Raw genomic sequence first — 17119 nt, 5'->3', positions numbered from 1 at the left:
TTTCAAGCGTGAAGAAGCTGACGATCTCGCAATTATTACACTTATTGTTAATCCAGCATGACCCGGCTATATGTGTAGAATAGGTGGAAGAAAAAAAAGCAAAGGTTAATGTGTTTTTAATTGGAGACCCTGATGGTAGTGTTAGCTGTCCCACCCATCACACACACTGCCTGTCTATCAGATAGATAGATCGATAGAGCATTATATAATCAATAGATAGATAGATAGATAGATACTGCGGTGGGTTGGCACCCTGCCTGGGATTGTTTCCTGCCTTGTGCCCTGTGTTGGCTGGGATTGGCTCCAGCAGCCCCCGTGACCCTGTGTTCAGATTCAGCGGGTTGGAGGATGGATGGATAGATTAGATAGATAGATACTTTATTAATCCCCAAGGAGAAATTCACATACTCTAGCAACAGCATACTGATAAAAAACAACATTAACTTAAAGAGTGATAACAATGCAGGTAAAACAGACAATAACTTTTTATAATGTTAACGTTTACCCCACCCCAGGTAGAATTGAAGAGTCACATAGTGTGGTGGAGGAACGATCTCCTCAGTTTGTCAGTGGAGCAGGACGGTGACAGCAGTCTTGTCACTGAAGCTGCTCCTCTGTCTGGAGATGACACTGTTTAGTGGATGCAGTGGATTCTCCATGATTGACAGGAGCCTGCTCAGTGCCCGTCACTCTGCCACAGATGTTAAACTGTCCAGCTCTATGCCTACAATAGAGCCTGCCTTCCTCACCAGTTTGTCCAGGCGTGAGGTGTCCCTCTTCTTTAGCTGCCTCCCCAGCACACCACTGCATAGAAGAGGGCGCAACCGTCTGATAGAACATCTGCAGCATCTTATTGCAGATGTTGAAGGATGCCAGCCTTCTAATGAAGTCGGCTCTGTCCTTTCTTACACAGAGAATCAGTATTGGCAGTCCAGTCCAATTTATCATCCAGCTGCACTCCCAGGTATTTATAGGTCTGTACCCTCTGCACACAGTCACCTCTGATGATCACAGGGTCCATGAGGGGCCTGGTCCTCCTAAAATCCACCACCAGCTCCTTGGTTTTGCTGGTGTTCAGGTGTAGGTGGTTTGAGTCGCACCATTTAACAAAGTCCTTGATTAGGTTCCTATACTCCTCCTCCTGCCCACTCCTGATGCAGCCCACGATAGCTGTGTTGTCAGCGAACTTTTGCATGTGGCTGATCATGGGAGTCAAGAATTTGTTCTTTTTTGTCCAACTGGATTCCATAACAGTGGTAACTCCTTGATGTCGTATCTGACTCATCCTCTTAGTTCATGGTGGAAAGTTCAGAATGCTTAAATTACATAGAAAAGCTGACATAGCAAGCATTAAACAAACACACTTTGATTCACCTTCGTGTCGCGGTGCACATCCACCACATATAAGCGTCACCCAACACCACACCTGCAAAAGCACACAATACTCCTTTGTATATTACAGCAGGTAGAAGCAGCACACACCACTGCCCAGGTATGTAAAATTAAACTCTGGTCATTCTGTCTGCTAGTCTGGCTTTGATGTGTTTTGGATGTTGTACTTGCTTTAAGCCAGCAGGTGGCACTGACGTACAGACTGAATGACACAGGGGCAAAAAAAAAAAAAAAACACACACAGGGACCCCCAAGGTCAAGATATTGGGCTCCAAAGTAGTCTTTCTTGTTCATATGGTCCTAGAGAACAACTATGTAAAACTTGGTGAAGATCAGTCAACGGATGTAGGATTGTAAAGGGAAAATACAGACATTTTATTTATTTATATATATATATATATTATATATATATATCTTGTAACAAGACCACTAGGGGGCATGCCAGCCACCCAACCCAACACAGACACACGGGAGGCACACTTATAAAACAAATGTTTTATTTTTCTTTTCTTCTGCCCATGGGTAACACCTTCCCCGTTCCCACAGGCACAACACGGTCCCAATAAGCACCAAACACACACAAAACTTTATCTTCTTCTTTTCTCCTCCACTCCTCTCCGGCAAGCTTTGTCTCCCTCCTCCCGACTCTGACTCCCCGGAGTGGTGGCTGCTGGCTCCTTTTATAGCCCACCTGGAAGTGCTCCGGCTGCACTTCTGGGTGTGGTGGAAGAACTGCCCACATGGGCTGAAGAACCACTGCAGTGCACCCTGGCGGCACCACAGGATCCCAACTGGGTCATAGAGAACTCCATCTCCCAGGGGGGCTGCCATCTAGCGTCCCGGGGGAGGTACTGTTCAGTCCATGCCTGTTCCCCTGGACCATATACAGAAGAGGCATCCCAGCTGGCCACCACAATATATATATATATATATATATATATATATATATATATATATATATATATATATATATATATATATATATATATTTATTTATTTATTTATTTATAAATACAGTGCATCCGGAAAGTATTCACAGCGCATCACTTTTTCCACATTTTGTTATGTTACAGCCTTATTCCAAAATGGATTAAATTCATTTTATTCCTCAGAATTCTACACACAACACCCCATAATGACAACATGAAAAATGTTTATTTGAGGTTTTTGCAAATTTATTAAAAATAAAAAAAAAACTGAGAAATGACATGTACATAAGTATTCACAGCCTTTCCTCAATACTTTGTCGATGCACCTTTGGCAGCAATTACAGCCTCAAGTCTTTTTGAATATGATGCCACAAGCTTGGCACACCTATCCTTGGCCAGTTTTGCCCATTCCTCTTTGCAGCACCTCTCAAGCTCCATCAGGTTGGATGGGAAACGTCAGTGCACAGCCATTTTAAGATCTCTCCAGAGATGTTCAATCGGATTCAAGTCTGGGCTCTGGCTGGGCCACTCAAGGACATTCACAGAGTTGTCCTGAAGCCACTCCTTTGATATCTTGGCTGTGTGCTTAGGGTCGTTGTCCTGCTGAAAGATGAACCGTCGCCCCAGTCTGAGGTCAAGAGCGCTCTGGAGCAGGTTTTCATCCAGGATGTCTCTGTACATTGCTGCAGTCATCTTTCCCTTTATCCTGACTAGTCTCCCAGTCCCTGCTGCTGAAAAACATCCCCACAGCATGATGCTGCCACCACCATGTTTTACTGTAGATAGATAGGTAGATAGATACTTTATTAATCCCAATGGGAAATTAGGGATGGTATTGGCCTGGTGATGAGCGGTGCCTGGTTTCCTCCAAACATGACGCCTGGCATTCACACCAAAGAGTTCAATCTTTGTCTCATCAGACCAGAGAATTTTCTTTCTCTTGGTCTGAGAGTCCTTCAGGTGCCTTTTGGCAAACTCCAGGCGGGCTGCCATGTGCCTTTTACTAAGGAGTGGCTTCCGTCTGGCCACTCTACCATACAGGTCTGATTGGTGGATTGCTGCAGAGATGGTTGTCCTTCTGGAAGGTTCTCCTCTCTCTACAGAGGACCTCTGCAGCTCTGACAGAGTGACCATCGGGTTCTTGGTCACCTCCCTGACTAAGGCCCTTCTCCCCCGATCGCTCAGTTTAGATGGCCGGCCAGCTCTAGGAAGAGTCCTGGTGGTTTCAAACTTCTTCCACTTATGGATGATGGAGGCCACTGTGCTCATTGGGACCTTCAAAGCAGCAGAAATTTTTCTGTAACCTTCTCCAGATTTGTGCCTCGAGACATTCCTGTCTCAGAGGTCTACAGACAATTCCTTTGACTTCATGCTTGGTTTGTGCTCCGACATGAACTGTCAACTGTGGGACCTTATATAGACAGGTGTGTGCCTTTCCAAATCATGTCCAATCACCTGAATTTGCCACAGGTGGACTCCAATTAAGCTGCAGAAAAATCTCAAGGATGATCAGGGGAAACAGGATGCAAGACTGAATACTTATGTACATGTGATTTCTCAATTTTTTTTATTTTTAATAAATATGCAAAAACCTTAAGTAAACTTTTTTCACGTTGTCATTATGGGGTGTTGTGTGTAGAATTCTGAGGAAAAAAATGAATTTAATCCATTTTGGAATAAGGCTGTAACATAACAAAATGTGGAAAAAGTGATGTGCTGTGAATACTTTCTGGATGCACTGTACACACGCATAAGAAGTTGACCAGCTGGTAATCCGTAGTGTCCACTTGGTGAAGTCTGGGAACCAGCTTGTCTCCCATGGATCTATGTCTGGGTAGTCCTCCAGGGCGAATGTGTTCACCACTCTGATCAGCTGGGGCCACACAAGTCACAGTCTGATTCAGCAATAATATGCAAAACATCGTCAGCAGAGTATTTTGCCTTCTGCATTCACTTTGCTCCCTCACTAGATGATGATACCATGTTTGACATTGTTTACGCTTCTCTGCACCCGTGCTGATTTTCAAGGTTGAATCCACAATTCCAACTGCCCTCTAGCAAAAAGAGTTAATCTATAATGTAATGTCGGGTTTTGTCAACGTATACAAATGATTACCACACTCTACCCATCGAGGTCGACATTAGTTGACATCCTCCTTCACCCGCATATTTAGACATATCTGCTATCTCTTGCCCTGCGTGTAACTTCTGCATCTTTCCATTATATTTGTGTATGTGTGAACCCCTCTTAACCGGTGTTCCCACTCTCAAGTGCGTTCACATAATGCCTGCTTCTCAGCCTCTCATTATTTTCAAGATGCCTCTTTCGCCTCCTGGCCAGTTTTATACTTTCAGTGTAGGTGTGCACCTTATATCTTTACTAACATCCCTAAAGTCTGCACTTTGTCTCTCGATTGCATTCCCCTAAAACCTGCTTTCCAGACTCTCATTACTTTCGAGGCACCTTTCTCACCTCCTATCCGGTTTTATACATTGCATCTTTGAAGGCAACGTGTTTCCAATTCCTTTTCTCCTCCTTGTGTGTTTCACACTCACACTTCCTCCACATTGGCCAAACTGACCAATCAGATTGCTCTGAGGGAGCAGACACCGACCTTAGTGTTTTGCTACAGTAATTGCAGCATTGATGACTGGGCATCCTTGACCTTGTATCACATAGCTAATGTTTTTTATGTAACTATTAATATTCACATTTTTGTGCAAAACTGTTTTTTCCTGTATAAATGCTTATTTTTCTTTATACAAATTGAATTAATCCTTGTAATCCACAACAGTAAAGTCAAATGACAAAACGTGTAAGAACATTGACAGATATTTGTTTATTTTCTTACCCCGGTACTAAGAGTCTAATTTGCCTTGATTTTTAACATTTCTTTTATAGAGTGTTGGCATACTGGCACAACGGCCAGCGCCACTGTCTCACAGCTCCATCTCAACTTTGCCCGTTTTCCTAGGACATGTTTCTCTGGCTGCACCGAGTACGCTAAGGGTGTGCAGTGTGATGGGCTGGCACCCCACTGCCGTCAGAATGGCATAAGCAGACCTGTGAAACTTCACAGGCACGTTCAGAAAGCTGTCTCCTTCGTTAATAATAACTGCCCAAAGGGGTAGAAAGTCATGCATTCTGTAATTACACTTCCCAGCGTTCCTGGCACCACACTGTAATTCAACCCTCTCAATTATTTCTGTCAAGACTCATCCTGATTGACATTTAATACTTGCATTGTCCAACTTCTTTTATTACTGCGGCTTCTTTATTCTCATCATCTTCATCTTCCCAAGAATTCCCCCCTCCAGGTTGCCACTCTTCCATGACGTGCTTCTACTTGCATGCTACTTACAGCAGTGAAGGACAAAACTCAAGACACAGAAACGCTGAGAACAAGCTGCTTCATCTTACTTTAACGGCTTCAGATTTTGAGATTGTTCACAACACTGACTTCTTAATTATTCCTAACCCTTAGCAATAAATACTGTATATAAATAAACAGATATGTAAACTCACAGAAGGTATTCTCCACTGGGTAGGTACCGTTCCTCAAGACCCCTCTCCTGTCCTGAGATGGCACAATTATAATCTCCACGACCAGACCCTAGAGTTGAAATGGAGGACAAGTGACCAACACGACTTCTTACTAGCCACAGTACAAAGTACAGAGCCCACCACAGGAAGCAAAGTTAACCATGGCAGTAAAATTGTTATTGGAAATACTGAAAAATACACAATTTACAAAATCCCGCAGATGACAAAACAAAACACTCAACAAATAAACCGTGTCGCGCGCACACACACACACACACACATGAGTACATGGGAGACATGTGTTTCTCTGCCGGACCAGGGGTTGGCGCTGTTTCTCCTCTTTTCCTCTGCAGACCATCAGAAGAGCCCACCTCCTAGAGACATCACTTCCAGACCCTTAAATCCCCCGCCTGACAACTACAGTATATAACGGCCGTGTTTTCTGTTATACCTCACTTCTGTTTTGGACTCGCTTACATAAAGAGACATATTGCTGATTTATTTCCTTCACTTTGCCAAGTATATAGGGTTGTAACCCCAACTGTTCACAATTTGTTATTTATTTATTTTTTTACAACCCCCAATACGCAAGTAACAAAAGTAATGTAACTGACCGTGAATGAAAAGTGTCCATCAGCAGTCTCCCTGTTTTCTTAATGTTCATTACTATGAGGGTTTCATCGAGCCATACGTCTAATACAGGAAAACATCCATCGCCCACCATCTCCTCACACAGCCCTGTCAGACCTTCTCTTAAATCCACCATAAAAAAACTATCCTCTGTGTCAGGGGTACTCAGCTCTGGTCCTGGAGGTCCGCAGCGGCTGCAGGTTTTTGCTTTTGCTTTAATTAGAACCTGATTATTTACCACTAAAGCAGTATGTCTTGTGGGCTTAGTTTTCGTTAACTCATTTGTTACGATACAGAACTCTTAATCGCCTACTTTAGCTTTAAACAGCGACATTAAGGTTTTAATTGTCACCCGTCAATTAGTAATGAGGTGCAAATAACAAAGGAGCGAGCAGCTCCTAACATGCTTCCATTTCCTGTAAACCAGTGTACGGGCATCATAAGGTTAATACCATGTTGTGAAATTAATGAGAGACAAGGGAAGGACCAAAGGGTGCAAATCTGTTCCAGACCACAAAAACATATGGATAATGTTCTCAGAAAATGAAACATCTAGATTCGTCTTGCACTGATAAGCCATATAATTAAATACCAAATTTCATTATCTGCTAGTCCTGGCTTCTAATTACAAAACGGGTTGGAATGAAAATCTGTGGCCACTGTGGACCTCCAGGACCAGAGTTAAATACCCCTGTTCTCTGTCATCAAGTCCTCTTGTCTTCTGAAAAAGCGAGTCAAGGTTCACTTGATGGCCTTCTGTAGGTGAGGAGGTTTTCCTAAATTCAAGAGGATGACTTCCTCCAGTTCTCCAAGATGCTGATGTTCCTTTCTTCTTCTCTTTCCCTACAGCCGTTACGCTCTTTTGGTACGGTCACCTCATCCCCATTTTAGCTCTTATTGGCCTCTGAGTCAGGTGCTCCTTTCTTGGTAGTCCATAGACTTCCCATACCTACTCCAGAAATGATGAAAGATACAAGCAGACACGGACACTAAACATGACAAGCAGTACAAACTGTTGCCATGTCAGCTTTACTACTGAGATCTTTGGTCTTTGGGGTTCCTGTGACTGCAGGTGTTCATCCAAGCCAATCACCTTCATCTTTTAATTGGAATTCCACCTTAACACATTTGCTACACAAAATTGTGTCCTAAAGTGAAGTGTATTTCTACAAATTTTAAGAAATACTCAGCCGGTCCTGGAGTTTTATAATGTAACCTAAGGAGCATGAGGCATCACCAGAAAACGGATATCTAAAAACGTATCGAATGCGTCCTCTTTGAGGTGGCGAAGGTTTTGATATAAGAAAACATGCCTTCTGTGTTCCCGACGCACATTTGAGAGAATAAAAGGGATCTGAAAACAATCGAGTTATCGTGTTTTCCTGGTACTATTTCTCTTGAGGTAAGGATCCATTTTCAATTCGCTTGTGTGATAGAAGTGTGAGGAGTTCTCACGTAACTGTGGAGGTAAATGAATGCGATGCCAAGCATGTGGCAAGGAAGACAGCAGAAGTTTAGTTTGATTTTTGTTTTTCCAAAGGAACGAGAGTGAAAGGTTGTTGTGGAGGAAGACAAGCGCTGAGGTAGAGCGTACAGCTGGTCTTTTAAAATGGCTGAATATCAGGCAGTTTTTTTTTTTTTTTTAAATGATACGTATAAGCTTTTAAAAATGTGTCTGTGTCATTTCAAGATGCAAATCAACGCTCATCAACTTTCTTGGCTTGAAAAAATGGCCATAAGTAAGTTGTCAGGCTTTTCTTGTCTGAACATCCCGTGCCCCATAGGTTCCATTATGAAACACCAGGGCCGGAGATGTAGTTTTGTTCTTGATTTCCCCCTCTGCTCCACAGTTAAAAATTACAAATCAAACAATACGGACATTATTAAAGGGCACATTGCAGACTTTCATTTAAGGGGATTTACATACATTTCAGTCGCACCATGTAAAAATGACAAAACTTTTTGTACACTGTGAGATTGAAGAGTTGCGGGGTTGTAGTCGCACCGTCCAGTAGGTCACTCGAGTCAGTAGTGACACGTCCTTCTGGGACGCCTGGGGTTTTAGGGTGGCTCGACCAGAAGGGGCAGGGTCATATGCCTATCCCAGATGGCTTCTCCGTCCAAGAAGGAGATGACAAAACGTTAACAGAAACGCCCCCTCTCATCTCGGCCGGCTTACTACATACCTTAATTGAGCCTGCGATGGGGACCTCCGATGCCCATGTGTGACAACTGAGATTGTGAAGTAATAACTTTTACTTGAAATAAAAGCAACCTTATCCTTTAACACTTAAGCCACACTGCTCCAAGTACCTGGGCTCAGCTTCCGGCCAGGTTACTCTGTATACTGGTGCTACTCCACATCATCATCATCATCATCATCACCATCATGACATTCACAGCAGGCTAATGAGAAGTTCTAAATGTGCTAATTATGAGGGTGATAGTGTGTGAAATAGCCTTGGCATCCCATCCCACACTGCTTCCTGTCCTGTGCCTGATGCTGTCACGACAGGCGTTAGCCCCATGACCCTAAAACTGGATTAAGCAGGTTCAGCACCTGATGAAGGAAGCATCGCAGCTGTGTATTTACAGACATGTAGGGAGAGCCGAGATTGCTTGTGAAATTCTGCCCTCTAGTGGCTAATGCTTTACACTCCCTTATTTTGCTTATTACAGTAAATATTCTTATTGCTCGAATGTGGCACTTGGTGCCACTGCCCACCTGCCAAGTTGTTTTGCCTGCCTAAGGTAAAGTCATCTCTGAAGGAGGATCGCAGGAATCACCGGGTAGAGGGGTCCTTTTATCGGATTGGCTGGCCCAGCGCTGTCTCAGCTGTGGATTGGCCAATAGGTGGAGGCGGCTTGATGGCCAAGGTCTCCAGGACTCTGAACAAATCCAAATCGTATTATGTGATATCATCTACTGTTAAATTCTGCTCCGTGCTTGTAATATTTCTATTGTACTAAGGATTACTTGTGTTCTGCTCTGTGTATTGTATTGACCCCCTTTATTTTGATACCCACCTACCTGGAAAGGGGTCTCTCTTTGAATTGCCTTTCCCAAAGTTTCTTCCATTTTTTTTCCTTGTCTTCTTAGAGAGTCAAGGCTGGGGGGCTGTCAAGAGGCAGGGCCCGTTAAAGCCCATAGCGGCACTTCTTGTGTCATTTTGGGCTATACAAAAATAAATTGTATTGTAAATTGTATTGCATTGCTACAAAATGATCTGGTCACATTTCACAAAGGCACCCCTGTCCTGAATCTCATTCTCATGACCATTTCATGAATTTCTCCAGGTTCAGTGAGGCTCAAAAATACACCAATTCTTTGGGGTAAAGTCTACCGAACACTTGGTGGTCCACATTGACTTTTCTTAGGAGATCTCACTGAGTTAAATGAAGGCTGCTTTGAAAATCTTTCATTATATTAACTTTAAGCTTTGCAACACACATTTTCTGTGAGAATCTGACCTCTACTGGCTAATCTGTTAAATGTTTCATTAAATCCATTATTAAATGCATCTTGTAAAATGTACAGAGAAAAATTCATACCTGTAGATATTTATTTTGATCACGTAGTGAATTTCGGATTTTATTTTTCCTGCAGCTCACCAGTGCACACCATCTGTGTTTAAAATCCACTCCCCCGGTGAACGTAACCAGCGCCTTCATCTCAAGGTTCAGCTCGGCGTTCCTCAGGCGATCTCACTGGGGCAGACAAAGATTGCATTGAATGTGTTTAATTATGTAGATAGGATCAAAGTTTACAGCAGAGCTCCTCTGTAAAAGTCTGCCCTCTACTGGCAAATACAGTAACAATGATGGGCACAGTGGCCTAGTTGGTACAGTAATGTTGTATAAAGTAAAAGTCACTTAACTCACTTCGGGGTCACCAGAGACTCTCCTGGTACCGTTGGGTCCAAGGAAGCAGAAAGCAGAAATCAGGTGCCAGTCCATCCAAGGGGCCCATTAACCGAGCACAGAGAGAAAAAAACAAAAAACTCAGAGATAAACCCAAGCAGCTGCTTAATCCATCAGGCAGAAGTGCAAATCATAGGCAACCGACCAGCTCTGGTGTTAAACCGTCGGCTCAGACGTGATACGTAAAGAAACACAGAGTACCTGCAGAAGTTCTGCCTGCTTCATCTTGTACTCGAATGGCAGCAGTGAGAGTGTCCATTCAAAAAAAGACACCACACATTTTAAAGAAGGATTAGGTGACACAAAGGCACACCAAGGGAGTTCCAGCGGGCACACTGAATGGCACTCATTTATGGACACAGCCTCTAAAATAAATCTAACAGGTTTCTTTTTTTTTCCCTTCAAACTTTTTTTAAGGTCACAGCTAATGTAAATACTGTATGCAGGTGCGCTCTCGCCTGGACGACCGCACGCTGGACACGTTGTGCTTTCTACGCTCTTATTACCGCAACTAAAGATACATGTACTTGTATGACAGCATGAACTGCTTGTAGATGAGGTTAGTCTTTTATTTGTGTCAACATATAGCAGCAGTTTTATTAAAAATAAGTGTCGGTCGTTCTAAAACCGTTCACATGAGAGATGCCCGTGCACAGTGTCATCTCCGGGATTCCCAGGAATGAAATGCAGGATTCTCGGGAATGGATAAACTCGTCCGGGAATCGATTCCTTACTCACAACAGGCAAAAACGCATGCATTTTTTGCTAAAATATTGTTAACTAAACACTTTGGAAAATCAAAAAAAAGCACGCAGTGCAGGAAATTCATTAACCCACGATCTAACGTAAGAATTGAAGGACCAGCTCTTCCCCTCATTCATTTACATTTACTTGGTTGGCAGACGCTAAAATCCAAAGCGACTTACAAAGAAGATAAACATAAGCAACTAACATTAGGCCAGGGCCTGTTTGTTCAGCAAGTGTAGTAGGACAGATAACAAATGTTGATTGCCAAAAGTGAAAAGAGGTAATAACTCATTAATTTACAATCATAGATTAAAATCGATAAAGCAATTAAACCGAACGTAACAACAAATCATCCAACAATATGAAAGATCACAGAGCAACATTTTTTTTCCAATCATTTAGGCGGATATTCACAGAACAGGTGGGTTTTCAGTCGCCTCTTAAATATATTGAGGGAGTCGGCAGTTTGGATGGAGGTGTTCAGCTCATTCCACCAACTGGGAACTGCACGGGTAAACAGTCTAGATTGAGAAATGATGCCATGTAAAGGTGGCATCACCAGATGTTGTTTCCTGGCAGACCTGTGTGGGCGAGAAGGAGCATAGCCCCTCACCAGTGTCTCCATGTACTCCGATGTTGACCCTCATGACTACTCTGTAGGCAATCATCAGGGATTTGAACTTAATGCATATTGCTACTGGGAGCCAATGTAGCAACCTGAAGAGAGGAGTGACATCAGTCCATATTGACTGGTTAAATACAAGAGCTGCATCTGCGTCTGCAGCAACTTGATAGCACATGTGGGTACTCCTGCCAGAAATGAGTTACAGTAGTAAAGGCATGACAGGACCAAAGCCTGGACCAGAAGGTGTGCTGCATATCCCCTTCAGATAAGGTCTGATCATGTGGACGTTGTAAAGAGTGAACCTGCATGAATGAGAAACAGTAGAAATGTGATTAGAAATAGATAGCTGCTCTTCGATCACCACCCCAAGGGTGTTAGCAACAGCAAGCTGTGCAGAGATGGGGACTTCAACAGACCGGCTGGCTGGGATCACAAGAAGCTTAGTTTTTGCCAGGTTGAGCTGTAGGTGGTCCTTCACCAGGTTGAGATATCTGTAAGACGTGCATAGACTCTAGCTGGTATCATTACTGTACATTAATCTAGAGTAGGGTGCTGCAAATTTTTTTTTTCCTCATGGCCCAATCTTACCCTCCTTAGTGTCTTTGAGACCCAGTCCATGGCAACCATTTCAACTCATCATGACCCATTCCCATTAAATTCAGCAGTCAATCATCCCGAGACTTTCCAGGATCCCCCTGAAGTTGCTGGATATCATGGCCGGCCTGTACACTTGTACTACGAGTGCTGTGCAGAGTGGAGGTAGAACCTCTGTGTTTTTCCCAGTTGATTCTGGGGTTCATCAGGGTGTGTTCTGCTCCTACCCTGTTAAATGCTTGCATGGACTGTGTGTTGGGCAAGGCTGTGGGGTTTTGGATCTTGACTTTGCTGACGATGCTGTGATCTTCGCGGAGTGAGTGGAGGCTCTGATAGGGACTTTTGAGAGACTGAGTGAGAAGTCTGAGTGTCTGGGCTTGTAAGTGTCTTGATAAAAACCAAGATCCAGGCCTTTAATGACATCTTGGGCACAGCCATCAGCAGTGTGTCGGTCTGCGGAGAGAGTGTTGACCTCGTCGAGAGGTTTACTTACCTTGGCAGTGCCATTCATGTCTCTGGTGACTCTTCCTATGAAGTCAGTAGACGGACTGGGAGTGCATGGGGTCACTGGAAAGGGGTATGTGGCGCTCCCGATATCTATGCAAAAGGACGAAGGTCCAAGTCTTTAGAGTCCTAGTGCTTCCTGTCTTGCTATATGGTTGGTGAGACATGGACGCTTTGCAGTGACCTGAGATGAAGACCAGACTCCTTCAGTACTGTGTCTCTTCGGAGAATCCTTGGGTACCACTGGTTTGACTTTGTGTCGATTGAGTGGTTGCTCACGGAATCCCAAATGACACAAATTACCTGCAATGTGAGGGAGCGTCAGTTACGGCATCATAGCCATGTGGTGGGATTCCCCAAGGGTTATCTGGCTCACAGGATCCTCATTGTTGAGGACCCAAGTGGATAGATCAGGCCAAGGGGATGCCCACGTAACACCTGGCTTCAGCAGATAGAGGGTCATTTCTGGAAGGTGGGACTGGACCACATGTCTGCCTGTGGGGTTGCCAACCAGGATCCCAAGCTGTTTTGTCATGTGGTGGGTGCAGCAACCTGCTGTACCAGTGCATGCTCCCCAACCTGACCTGACTTCAAATGACCTAAAAGGTGGAAACCCACCACCCATAGTTTAAGAAACTGTGGTCTACCACATTGTTTGTCAACATTTCTGGTGTTACGAACCACTTTTTTCCAGGTTAGTGTCTTTGCGACCCAAGAAGGGGAGTGGGATCGCCTTTAGTGAATGAAGCACTAACATCAGAACAGGGTTGAGGGGTCCCCTATGGAGCATGATCATCAGAGAAACTTACTGTGACCCACTACCATTAAAAACAATAGCAACTTGCAACCCACCTGTGACAGCCCATGACCATCTCATTGGATGAGAAACACTGGGCTTAGAGCACAGTTGTATTTAGAAAAAAAAATGCAATTATTTTTTTATTGTCTGTCGGGCCCCACCCAGTCTAAATGTCAAACTTCACCCACACACTCAGTCACCCTGTGCACCAATGGTGAGAATACACACTTGTGGACATTTTAATGTGCGCTAAATTTATACCATTTAGGGAAGTATGCACCATGAAAAACGAAGAATGACTATCCAGACCATTCCTCAATGTTATGCTGTATCCAGGGGTCCAAACTCTTGTCTTGGAGGGCCACGGTGGCTACAGATTTTCTAACTGTTTTCTTAATTAGTGACCAGTTTTTGCTGCTAATTAAATTCTTTTGCGTTAATTGTAATTCACTTGCTATTTAAGACTTGGACCCCTTTATTATTTTTTCCTTATTTAGCAGCCATACAATAATGAGGTACAAAAGAAGCCAACACCCGACCAGCTAACAACTGTCCATTATACATTATCTGAAAATAAAGAAAGGCAAAGATCTCCGTAATGTTGATCCCCTCAGGCTCATAAAACATTTTACCAGTGGTCTTGCTGTGGCCAAATGAGCTCACCAGCAAGCCATGGAATTAGAAAACGGGTTTAATGAACAACAAAAATGAGCTTCTCTTTAAGAAACTGGTTGGAGTTAAGTTGGATTGTGTTTGAAGCCCCAAATTAACTGATCCTCTGTTGGCTCACTGACTTCACATCTCATTTTTATTTGGCTGCCATTAAAGGAAAAAAAACAAAAACAAGTAATTCAGAGAACTGAATCTTCAAAATCAAGTCAATTAAAATGAAGGGAAATAAATTACAGAAATTGGTCACATGACGGAAGGAAAAAGCTCACCCATCTGGACATCAGCTAAGCTGTCCATATACCAGCCTGATGAAGACAAGAAGCCTGGAGATGCTCCCTAGCTGCCTTGCACTGCTCATCACAGTGAATAAGCCGCATTTGCTGGGGACCTTGTTTACTGAATATTTTTCTGAAAAATTCACCTTGCAGCAGACCAACATTTTCTTTCCAGTGCCCCATGATGCTTTGCAAGACCAGCGTGACTCCATAGAGCCATAGAAGCCACGTGCAGTGCAGAAGTAAGAGTGTTGCCGCTCTGCTTCAGGCATGAGTGATGTCACGATCTGATCGGTACTCCAGCCTTCTGCCCTGCAAGCATAAAAAAAATCTTGCGGTGTATTCATTTTAGGGGTACATTAACTGACCATGATTTAAATATTCAGAATATAAACATACAGTATAAAACCTGATCCCTGTGTGCTGGGAGCACAGAACCATGTGGCTGATTTGCATGCATAACAAGCCATGTGCTGCAGCTATCATCCAAAACCAACCTTAAAGGGGTCCTGCCCCCAGGAAAGGCAACCCTGTGAAATAATAATAATAGCAAAAGATTTATTTTCCATGGAAGAAAAAAAGTATGAAGCATCTGTGCAGATACAGTGGAACCTTGGTTCACGAATGTCTCGGTGCACGTACAAATCGGTTTACGACCAAAAAGTTAGCCAAACTTTTGCCTCGGTTCACGACCACACACTCGGTATACGAACAAGCCAGGTTCCCTTTCGGTTTGTACATGTTCAGTCTCTCCCTGTGCATTTGCTGTGCAGCGAGCAAGAGAGAGCGAGACAGCGCGGCACACACACACACACAGAGGCAGCGTGAGAGAGAGGCAGACGCACACACACAGGCAGCCCAAGAGAGCCAGACGCGCACACACACACAGGAGCGCGCGCGAGAGAGGTGCGCACACACACAGGAGGGCGCTAGAGAGACACACACAGGCGCTCCAGGCTCACAAAAGAGAGACGCACGCACACACACAAGGCGCGCAGTTCTGTTTACAGCGATCGGTTCGTAGCCTGCATTGTTGCAATATTACTTTCCTTGGTGGTTTATTAAATTACGGATTTTTCAAATGTTCATTTTTTCCCCTGTGCTTAAAACTCATTAAAAAAAAAAAGTGCTTTTAGTGAGCGGTTCCTAGCACTATAGCTCAAATTATTGCAGTGTTAGTTTTCTCTGTTGTTCAAGGTTTTCTTAGTGTTATTCAATGTTTTTACATTTAGTTTACTATTACGCTGTGCATTCTATGGTTTAATTAACTATATCTGTGCTTAAAAACTTAAATATATATATATATATTTACATACAGTGCGTACGGTCTGGAACGGATTAATTGTATTTACATACAATCCTATGGGGGAAATTGCTTTGGTTCACGACCAAATCGGTTTACGACCAGAGTTTTGGAACGAATTATGGTCGTGAACCGAGGTTCCACTGTACATAGGAAACAAAAAAGACGCTCCAGCTGCGCCCAACTAATGGAACGAGCCAAGCCCACACTATCAGGGTCCTGGGACTTTTTGTAAGTTACTGACAGGCTCTAGTATTGAGCTGCATATCTTTATAGGATTTTCTGACACTTAGAAATCTGATATTTATTTTTCGACTCAATGCTTTGTTTTAAAGTTCATTTTTGATTTTGGCTTTTTTTCTGCTGTCATTTTGTTTTTTGTTCAGCTGCACTAAATTGCCAGATTTTGCCCAGTAAGAGGCGTTGCTTCAGAAATCGTGATCCTGTCAGTCCGTCCTCATCACTCTGGGTTCACTTCCTTATCTGACTTCTCGGATTCCAAAACTTTTCTTGTGGTTGTTCTCTTACTGATTTTGATCTCTGCAATCCTTTTTGACCTTGCTCTTATAATAATAATAATAGATTGTATTTATTCGTAGGTGCCTTTCTAAATACTCAAGGACACCGAACAATAGATAAAACACACATTATAAACAAAGCTAAAAAAATACAAAAATTAAAATCAGGCAAAGCAATTATAATCAAAGAGAAAAAGCAGTCTTAAACAGAAGAGTCTTAAGTTTAAATTTGAAAAGTGAGAATGAATCAGTATTTCTAAGTTCAGATGGTAATCAGTTTGTCCCACAGTTTTTGTTCTCCTGGTTCAGACCCTTGCTTCATTTTCTTTACGTCTTTTCTTCAAGTCATTCTCATTTTCTATTGCCCTCTGGGCAGAATGCACGCCACCACTTCATAGCACAGCCATTGTGTGTCCCAAGATTGGAACTCTATGAGCACAATGATCTATATTTTACGTACTTATTGCAAGTTGGTGACCATTTGTTGTATTTTATTTGTGGCTGTCTGCCTCTTTTGCTGTTTGAGGCCTAGTGGTGCAGTGGATAGCACTTCTGCCTCACAGCTCAAATCATAGTTGTGAACACATTACAGTAATCCCTCCTCCATCGTGGGGGTTGCGTTCCAGAAGCCCCAGCGAAAGGTGAAAATCCGCGAAGTAGAAACCA

This window comes from Erpetoichthys calabaricus, chromosome 11 (genome assembly GCF_900747795.2).
Source record: "Erpetoichthys calabaricus chromosome 11, fErpCal1.3, whole genome shotgun sequence".
Taxonomy (NCBI): domain Eukaryota; kingdom Metazoa; phylum Chordata; class Cladistia; order Polypteriformes; family Polypteridae; genus Erpetoichthys; species Erpetoichthys calabaricus.
This window is presented reverse-complemented; position numbering follows the sequence as displayed.